This window comes from Amblyraja radiata, chromosome 12, assembly GCF_010909765.2.
Source record: "Amblyraja radiata isolate CabotCenter1 chromosome 12, sAmbRad1.1.pri, whole genome shotgun sequence".
NCBI classification, from domain to species: domain Eukaryota; kingdom Metazoa; phylum Chordata; class Chondrichthyes; order Rajiformes; family Rajidae; genus Amblyraja; species Amblyraja radiata.
This window is the reverse complement of record NC_045967.1, coordinates 11,476,274-11,485,194: the sequence shown is the minus strand read 5'-3', so window position 1 is coordinate 11,485,194 and position 8,921 is coordinate 11,476,274.

The window sequence follows — 8,921 nt, the reverse complement described above, 5'->3', positions numbered from 1 at the left end:
CTTACCTGGGCTTTTTAGGAACAGTTTGCGAACACACCTCACACATCTTCCAGCACCCTAATCGGCCTGATTGATCCCAATCCATTGGAGCAGATTGCTCTTGAATCGTCCCAGGAACAGTTCATGAGTAACTCACGATAGTAGAACTGAATGGTGGAAAAATGAGAGAATTTTATTCACCAGAAGAAAAGATTTAAGTGTTACTAGACCACGGGAGGCCTGGTCCCTCAACGCAATATTGCACCACTCACCCATAGCCCCCACGTTTTTCTATCTCTAACTCTCTCCCCCCCCCCCCCCTCTCTCCCTCCCACCCTCTCTCTCCCTCCCTCTCCCTCTCTCCCCCCCCCCCCCCCCTGTGAGATGCCATTGTAACATCATCCCTGCAACTGTCAGAAACCTCTCATAGAACAGTAACAGTTATTCTGAACATTTGGCATTTTGAAATGTTTAAATATCAATAACTTGTGAAATATAACATCAAACCTGAAGGAAACTTGACTGGAACGATCGCGAGACAAAGGTGTGTAAGGTGATGCAAAAATGTATGCACTACCGTGTACCGTTTTGGAGTAGATTCCCCCTTTATTCCCAAATCTTGAGTTTTTAAGTTTAAAAATGTAAAACTTCTTGTCAAATATAACATCAAATGTGAAGAAACTTGATAGGAACGACCACGGGAGAAAGCTGAGTAAGATTCTGCAAATATTTTCGCACTATGGTGTTTTGGCGTAGTTCATTGATCTCACAGACAGACAGATATAAAAGCCAAGACTTTTAATAGTATACTAGACCAAGTGCAGACCCGTTGGGTCTGTTCCTGCAACGCGCGGTTGCAAGGGGGGGTGGCCTGACGTCATGGCGCAACACCACGTGTTAGGCATACGCCGTCAAAACGCTGCGTACGACGTCGAGACGCTGCGTATGCCCTCAATGCTCCTGCGGGCCGACAGACAGTTGAGAGATTGGAGGAGAGAGAGGGGAGGAGAGAGAGGGGAGGAGAGAGAGGGGAGGAGAGAGAGGGGAGGAGAGAGAGGGGGGGAAGAGAAGGAGGGCGAGACGAGAGAGGGAGGAGGAGAGGAGGAAGCATGGGGGAGCCGGAGAGGAGGGGAGGAGAGAGAGGGGGGGAGAGAGGGGGGAGAGAGAGGGAGGAGAGAGAGGAGGGAGAGAGCAGAGGGCGGTTAGAGAGAGGGGGAGGGGGAGAGAGAGAAGGGGAGAGAGGGGAGAGAGAGGGGGCGAGAGGAGGGGGGGAGGAGGAGAGGGGGGAGAGAGAGGGGGGGAGAGGAAGGCGAGGAGGGGGAGAGAGGGGGGGAGAGAGAGAGGGGGGATGAGAGCGGGGGGGGAGACGGACGGAGAGGGGGGGGAGAGAGGGGGTAGAGAGGGGGGGAGGAGAGGGAGAAGGGGGGGGGAGAGAGAGCGGGGGGAGAGAGGGGGGGGAGGAGGGGGGGGAGAGAGGGGGGGAGAGAGACGGGGGGGAGGAGAGAGGGGGGGAGAGAGAGGGAGGGGGGGGAGAGAGGGGGGGGGAGAGAGGCAGAGGAGGGGGAGATACGAGAGGGGGTGGAGAGGACGAGCGGGGTGAGAGAGGGGAGGAGAGAGAGGGGAGTGGAGAGAAGAAGGGAGGAGAGGAGAGGGGATGAGACGAGAGGGGAGGAGCAGAGAGGGGCAGAGAGAGAGGGCGAGGAAGAGAGCCGGGAGGAGAGAGGACTGGGCAGGACGCTGCCGAGACCGCGACTGAGAGGGGAGAGGAGACGGAAGAGAGAGAGAGGCGAGGAGCGAGAGGAGGGGAGGAGAGAGCGAGGGGAGGAGGAGAGAGGGGAGGGACGCGAGGCGGAGAGAGAGAAGAGAGGGGAGGAGAGAGAGTGAGAGCGAGCTCGCAGAGAGGAGAGGGAGAGAGAGAGAGGCGGAACGGGAGGGAGAGACCGAGCGGGAGAGAGGAGGGAGAGAGGGCGAGAGAGAGGGAGAGAGGGAGAGAGAGAGCGAGATAGAGAGGGGGAGAGAGAGGGGAGAGAGGAGGGGGAGAGGAGAGGGGAGAGAGAGTGCTTCCGAGAGGGGGAGAGAGATGGGGGAGAGAGAGGAGGTGAGAGAGAGGGGCGAGAGAGAGGGGGGAGACGAGAGGGGGGGAGAGAGGAGGAGAGAGGGGGGAGGAGAGAGGGGGAGAGAGAGGGGATGGAGAGAGGGGGGGAGGAGAGGGGGGAGAGAGAGGGGGAGAGAGAGGGGGGAGAGAGAGAGAGGGGGAAGGGAAGGGGGGAGATGGGGTGAGAAGGGAGGGGGAGAGGTGGGGGGAAGGAAGGAAGGGGGAGATGTGGGGGGAAGGGAGGGGGGAGAGGTGGGGGGAAGAAAAGGGGGGGAGAATGTGGGGCGACAGGGAGGGAGAGGGGGGAGGGGGTGGAGGGGAGGGGTGTGGAGGGGGAGGGGGGAAAGGAGGGGGAGGGGGAGGGGGGAGGGGGGAGGTGAGAGGAAGGGAGCGGAGGGGGGAAGGGGGTTTAGGGGAGGGCAGGGGGGTAGGTGAGAGGAAGGGGGAGAGAAAGAGGGAGGGGGGAGAGAGAGAGAGAGGGGAGAGACAGCGAGGGCAGAGACAGAGAAACTGCTGGCGGGCATGGGGCGGCTTCTTTATGGCCCCGGTCACGGCCCCATCCCAAACCCCGGGTTTGGCCCCCACTACAGCTGGTTAGAGAGTGTGAGGCCTCGCATCCTCGGCACTTTAAAGACGCCGGCTCTGTCGCGCTGGCTGTTCCCCCGCTGCTGTAAAAGCAGCGGTTGAAGGTGCCATGTTTGGCTTGAGGCAGCGTGACAGAGCCGAGCCGGGCACCAGCGACAGGGAAAAATGTCGCCGTTTTTGGAGCAGAGGTGGGCGTCATCAGCCGGTATGGTCGCTGGCCAGCAGAAGGCGACAAAATGAGTGAATGGGAGGGGATTTTACTAAAAAATGGGTACATAAAAAAGTAAAAATGTTTTGAGGAGTGCAAAATTGAATGTAAAAGTGAATGAGCTGCGGAATGGAAAAAATGACGGAGTTTCATGACGGCGTGCTGGCAGACCACGGAGTCAAAGGCCGAATCTGGCACCCACAAACACACACAGTTTTAATATATAATAGATAGATAGATATTTCTAATTATGCCTATAGATTTTACCTAAAATTTGAGAGATATTTTTCCATCAGGGCGACTGGTTTGATAAATAGAATTCCTTCCTTTGAGCAGCTTAGGATAATTAAGGAATTGTGTATGCATTGGCAGTTCCATCACTTACCAGAGCTTACAGATTCAAAATCAATGGCAAAAAGAACCAAAGACGAGATGTGAATGTTTATTTAGACAGGACATGTTAAATGACCTGAAATTATCACCCAGGATGGGCAGAAAAGGCTAATTTAATGTAACATCCTTAATTGTAAATATAATTAAAAATAACACAAGGAACTGCAGATGTAGACCATGAACATTCTATCCTTTGATAGATATAAGGAACTGCAAATGCTGGTTTACAAAAAAAGACACAAAAGAAACTCAGCGGGTCAGGCAGCATCTCTGGAGAATATGGATAGGCAACGTTTCATGTTGGGACCCTTCCGACTGATTGGAGTGAGTGGGGGAGAGAAAATTGGAAGAGAGGTTGGCACAGTGCCGCAGGGGCAGAGTTGCTACCTTACAGTGCCAGGGACCCAGGTTCAATTCCGACTATAGGTGCAATCTGTACCGAGTTTGTACGTTCTCCCTGTGACCACGTGGGTTTTCTCTGGGTGTTCATGTTTCCTCCCACACTCCAAAGATGTACAGGTTTCTAGGTCAATTGACCTCAATAAAAGTTGTAAATTGTCCTTAGTGTGTGGTGCATAGAAACTTAGAAAATAGGTGCAGGAGTAGGCCATTTGGCCCTTCGAGCCTGCACCGTCATTCAATATGATCATGGCTGATCATCCAACTCAGTATCCTGTACCTGCCTTCTCTCCATACCCCCTGATCCCTTTAGCCACAAGGGCCACATCTAACTCCCTCTTAAATATAGCCAATGAACTGGCCTCAACTACCTTCTGTGGCAGAGAATTCCAGAGATTCACCACTCTCTGTGTAAAAAATGTTTTCCTCATCTCGATCCTAAAAGATTTCCCCCTTATCCTTAAACTGTGACCCCTTGTTCTGGACTTCCCCAACATCGGGAACAATCTTCCTGCATCTAGCCTGTCCAACCCCTTAAGAATTTTGTAAGTTTCTATAAGATCCCCCCTCAATCTTCTAAATTCTAGCGAGTACAAGCCGAGTCTATCCAGTCTTTCTTCATATGAAAGTCCTGACATCCCAGGAATCAGTCTGGTGAACCTTCTCTGTACTCCCTCTATGGCAAGAATGTCTTTCCTCAGATTAGGAGACCAAAACTGTACACAATACTCCAGGTGTGGTCTCACCAAGACCCTGTGTGCACAAGGGTGATCGCTGGTCGGCAGCGCCTCGGTAGGTTGAAGGGCCTGTTTCCGTGCTGTATCTCTAAAGGGTAAAGTCTAAATGTGGGATGGAAGAAAGCCGGGCAAGTGATGGGTAGATCCAGGTGAGAGGGGGTTTTGCTTGGCAGATGGGTGGACACAGGCCAGAGATGGGAAGTACATTGGTGGGGTGGAGCAAGCGAGCGGAGAGATTTCCATATCCTCTGCTCTGTTCCATGATTTGTTTTTGTTTTGTCTCATAAAACACAGAAAAGTACAGCACAGTAACAGGCCCTTCAGCCCATAATGTCTGTGCCGAACATGATTCCAGAGGAAAACTAATCATACCTGTCTGCACATCATCTTTATCCCTCTATTCCCTACATTTCCATGTGTCTATCTAAAATCCTCTTAGATGCCACTAGTGTATCTGCCTCCACCACCATCTCTGGCAATGTGTTCCAGGCCCCCACCGTTATCTGTGTAAAATACTTCCCCCGCACATCTCCATTAAACTTTCCCCCTCTCACCTTATAGCTCTGCCCTCTAGTATCGGACGTGTCCACCTTGGGGAAAAGGTTCTGACTGTCTACCCTCTCTATGCCTCTTAAAGTTTTATATTGTAGTGGCCTGGATGAGGTCAGGAAAAGGCCAGACGCCAGGCAGGTTCAGAAGTTGTTTAATGATACATGGCAAACACACTGAACGCCCGCGAGCAGGACCCGGGAAACCCCATGGGCAGACAATCGCCCCTGTCCGTCAATAGCCGAGGGGGATGACCCAAGAAGTGGCCTAACCCCAATGAACCGCCCCCCCCCCCAGAACCCGAGGCACGAAACGGACAGGAGGGCGTACGCGGCGACCAGCCCAGGTGTATACCACGCCCGGCACAGGAACAGGCAACTGACCAACAGGTGCAGGGGATGGAGTAGCCAGTGGAGGAGGTACTCTAGGCGGAGGGCGCCCTCGCTTACGGGGCCACGCTACCAGCACCGGCTGATCAATGTCAATATGCGCCGGCTTCAACCGCGCAACCGAAACAGTCTCATGCCGACCCCCCATGTCCAGGACGAATGTAGATGAGCCATGCTCTAGGACTTGGAAGGGATCCTTGTACGGCCGCTGGAGGGGTGTCCGATGCGCATCCCTGCGCAGGAAGACGAACTGGCAGTCCTCTAGAGCAGAGGGAACGTGCGGACGGAAGGACCCATGACGAGACGTCGGCTCCGGCGCCAACTTGCCCACCGTCTGCCAAAGACGTTGCAGAGCGTCGGAAGGCTGCTCCACCTGGCCCTGTGCCGGTGGGATGAACTCCCCGGGCACCGTTAACGGAGACCCATACACCAACTCGGCGGAGGAGGAGGCCAAGTCCTCCTTGGATGCGGTACGAATCCCCAGCAAAACCCACGGCAGAGCGTCCACCCAGTCCGGATCATTGAGCCGTGCCTTCAGGGCATCCTTGAGTTGGCGGTAAAACCGATCCACCAGGCCGTTCGCCTGCGGGTGGTACCCCGTCTTGTGGTGGAGACGAACCGCCAGGAGGCGTGCCATGGCCGACCACTGTTCCGACGTGAACTGAGGCCCCCGGTCCGATGTTACGTCCAGTGGCACCCCGAACCGGACGATCCAGTCCGCCATCAAGGCTCGAGCACAAGTGGCCGTTGAGGAATCAGGTAGCGGAATGGCTTCAGGCCACCACGTGAAGCGGTCCACCACGGTGAAGAGATACGTCATGCCCCAGGACGGCGGCAGCGGCCCCACGATGTCCACGTCAATGTGGTCGAACCGTTGCCGAGGAATGGTGAACTCCTGCAACGGCACGCACGTGTCGCTGCACCTTGGCGGTCTGGCACGGGATGCAAATGCGCGCCCAATGTCCAACCTCCTTCCGCAGCCCGTGTCACATGAAGCGGGAGGCTTCCAAGGGCCGTCGTCGCCCGGATGGAGGGATGCGCAAGCCCATGGAGCACCTCAAACACCCTGCGCCGCCAGGCGACGGGGACGATGGGTCACGGAAGTCCAGTGGAGACATCGCACAGCAGCGTTGTACCCCCAGGACCACAGACAATGTCCTCCAACTGCAAGCCTGATACCGCCGTGCGATAGGCGGCCATTTCCTCGTCGACCAACTGTGCGGCTGCCAGGGCGGAATAATTAATACCGCCAGCGACTTGAAGAACGGCGTGGACTGCAAGTCGCGATAAGGGGTCGGCCACCCTGTTGTATTTGCCCTCAACGAAGCGGATGGAGGTGGTGTACTCGGACACATACGCCAACTGCCTCTGCTGCCGGGCGGAGCACGGGTCTGAAACCTTGGCAAAAGCGAAGGTTAGCGGCTTGTGATCCGTAAATGCAGTAAAAGGCCTCCCCTCCCGGAAGTAGCAAAAGTGGTGTACGGCGACAAGGAGTTCACGGTCGAAGGCGCTGTAACGGCGCTGAGCACCACTGAGATGCCTGCTGAAGAAGGCGAGTGGCTGCCAGCATCCGTCAATGAGCTGCTCCAACACCGCCCCAACCGCAACCTCAGAAGCGTCCACCGTCAGGGCGGTCGGGGCATCCTCTCGTGGGTGGACGTGCATCGTGGCCCCAGCCAGTGCCTCCTTAGCCCTCTCGAATGCCGCTGTTGCTTCATCGGACCACTCAACCTCCTTGAGATGACCAGCGATCAGGTGGTAAAATGGACGCATGATTGCGGCCGCCGCCGGCAAGAAACGGTGATAAAAGGTGACCATCCCCACGAATTCCTGTAGGCCCTTAACTGTGGTCGGACGGGGGAACCTGCGGACAGCTTCCACCCTGGTCGGCAGAGGCACCACCCCAAAACGGCACTTGGACGAGTTGATAGCCAATCCATAATCACTGAGGCGCTGACACAGCTGACGGAGGTGGATGCAGTGCTCCTGCCGCAAGCTGGCGTCGGGTGGAACTGCAGGCGGGCCGTGCTGGAGAGACGTGCCTGCGCTGGAATGCCTGATGGTGGCCAGATTTTGCCCAGGGTGTCGACCGGGAGCAGCGGAGACGCGGTCGATAGCAGCCCTGACCTGCTCCGAGCCTCCCGATGCCGCGGGAAGGACGGCCAGCGTTTCCAGGTCCCGCTGGCGGGACATCCACAGCTGGTCAGCGTGCTCGGCCAGCGCCTGCGTGTCGGTGAAGGGATCAGTGGCGAGCTGCAGGCGGATGTTGGGCGGTAGCTGCTGAAGGTAAGCATACTTAAATAAAAAACAGGGCTCGTGGTCACCCATAAGGGCGAGCATGTCCTCCAGGAGGGCCGACGGCTGGCGGTCACCTAGGCCTTCCATTCGGAGAATCCAAGCTGCCCGCTCAGACTCACTAAGGCCAAACCTGATGAGCAGGGCCTTGAGGCACCTATATTTGTTAGTTAACGGGGGAGCGCTGAGGTAAGGTTTAACCCGCCTCGCAATTGCCTGGTCAAGAGCGCTGACCACGTAAATGTACTTAGTTTCATCTACCATCACCCCTCGCAGAGGAAACTGTGCCTCAGCCTGCTGGAACCAGATGTCCGGCACTTCGGTCCACAAAGTCGGGAGCTTCAGCGCGACGGCGTTGTTATCCATCACGATGCGTGATGAACGTCGGGGTCACCAGTTGTAGTGGCCTGGATGAGGTCAGGAAAAGGCCAGATGCCAGGCAGGTTCAGAAGTCGTTTAATGAATCATGGCAAACACACAGAACGCCCGCGAGCAGGACCCGGGAAACCCTGTGGGTAGACAATCGTCCCTGTGCCTCAAGAGCCGAGGGGGGTGACCCAAGGAGTGGCCCAATCCCCAGGGACCGCCACAATATACTTCCATCACGTCTCCACTCAACCTCCAATGTTCCAGAGAAAACAATCCAATTCTATCCAAACTCTCCCAGTAGCTGAAACCCTCTAATCCAGGAAGCATTCTGGTAAACTTCCTCTGCACCCTCTCCTCGACTTCCTCATCTTTCCAGTAATGGGGCAACCAGAACTGCATGCAATACTCCAAATGCAGCCTAACCAAATTCATATAGAGCTGCATCATGCTGAGTGAAGCCAACTAACCCCTTACATAGCCAGAGGCCCGGGTTCGATCCTGACTACAGGTGCTGTCTGAACAGAGTTTGTACTTTAGTCATGTGTCTGCAAGGGGTATAATTCAGTCAAGAAATGCTGAGCATTGTTGGCAGGTCCAGCAATTATTGTCCATCCCTAATTGAGTGCTGCACTTGGTCACTTGCGGGAGCAGGTCCGAGTCATCGACATGAGAGAGCTGGCCAGGCAGAGTAAAGGTATCACACTTGCCTTTCCTGAAATATATTAGTGGATTTTCTTTAGACTTTAGAGATACGGTGCGGAAACAGGCCCTTCGGCCCACCAAGTCCAAGCCGACCAGCACACTTACACTATCCTACACCCTAGGTAAATTTACAATTTTACTGAAGCCAATTAACCTACAAACCTGTACATTTTTGGAGTGTGGGAGGAGGCTGGAGCACCTGGAGAAAACCCACGCGGTCA